We start from the raw sequence: 1,625 nt of genomic DNA on the forward strand, positions 1-1,625 counted from the left end.
GTCAAATGAAAAAAAATAATTGTTTAAAAATAATGACCTAGTTTAAAGTTATATGCATTTGAATTTAAAAAATCGATGTTTCGCTAGTTTTTTGGGAAAAGGTAATTTTTTTCTTTTTAAGTCCATCCAAAAAACCCCTATTTTTTACGTAAAATTAAATTTTTGGGCAAAAATTCTAAAATCGCATAGTCTATATCAAAATACAGTAACCCATTTTAGATGGCCAAACATGTTCTTAATTATTTTGTAAAGTATTCCGATAACCCCGACACTGGTATGGGTATTATAGACGAAAAAGTTCTAAAAGTAACTATTAAAAAAATTTTGTATTTTTGCTGGAACTCAATAAAAAGCATTTTTATGTTTTTCAAAAAAGTATTCCATGAATTTTGTAATAGTTAAACGTTTTATCGCTGTTTTTCACATTCATAAAAATATTAAACATATTTTTTATGAATTTTGATGTTAGGTAAATTCTCTACGAGTTGTAGTGCTCGATGAAGAGATTCTATATGTGTATTTTTTTTGTAATCGGAACTCAGACGATGAAATAGGATCGTTTTAAAAGTTGAATATATCCGAGGTGTCCTACTTTGGGGCCTCTGGCATCACCCCTGGAGGGCCCATGCAGACAAAATTGAAAACCTACACTTCGTCATTGCGCATGTCAAATTTCATTCAAATCGGATTAAGTGTTTAGAAGTTACAGATTTATTTCCTTATTTTTTTATACCACTTGCGGCGTACAAATGTGATCGATTCATTCCTTTGATTGGTAAAACATAAATATGTATGTTGAAAACAATTGGATTAACTATATGTATAAACCGTCAATAGTTTTCGATGGATGTGTAATTTCTTGGATCTAAATTATTACCAACTGATTAATTAATTAATATTTTTTCCAAAATTTCAAAAATTACACTTTAATATTTGGGAATTGTATAAATATTATTTGCAGTACTAATAAGCAACGACGAAATGTCTTTTTCTCTTAATAATAATGCAGTTTGATTTAAAGTTTGCATATTTCCATGTTGTATTTGAATTAAAAAGTTCCTTTATCATTTTCTAATGTATTAATGTATGTATATATTTGCTGTTTGTCATTATTATCCATGACCTAAAAATCCACCAACCATGTTCCCAAAACCTCAACCAAAGAATACACATTCGCCTGCACATAGAAATTTACCAAAAAAAAAAAACGGTACATCATGGATGAAAGTCGTTTTTCTTCATTTTCGTATCCAAATAATTTAAGTGGTTATAAAATACATTTCTTTTATTCTTTTGTTTTTTCACTTTTTTATGTTTTGACCATAATGAGAAATGTGGATGTACAAACTTTTATTTATGAATTAATTTACACAAGTACTTGATGTATGTATGTAGATATCTTTTGGTCATGTTCATATTTTTACACATACGTTTTTAAATATTTATGTAAATTATTTTCATGGATACATGGATTGTTTGAATATTTATGTATATTTTTGTGTGATGTGTTCTTTTATAAACAATAAATCTATTTAATAAAAAGTTAAATGGTAATTTTACAGTAAAATTATCATTTCGAAACAACCAAAAGAAACCATGTGAGGGCTGTTATGAAGTTCTTTCAA

The sequence above is a fragment of the Calliphora vicina genome, chromosome 1 (assembly GCF_958450345.1).
Source record: "Calliphora vicina chromosome 1, idCalVici1.1, whole genome shotgun sequence".
Lineage (NCBI taxonomy): Eukaryota > Metazoa > Arthropoda > Insecta > Diptera > Calliphoridae > Calliphora > Calliphora vicina.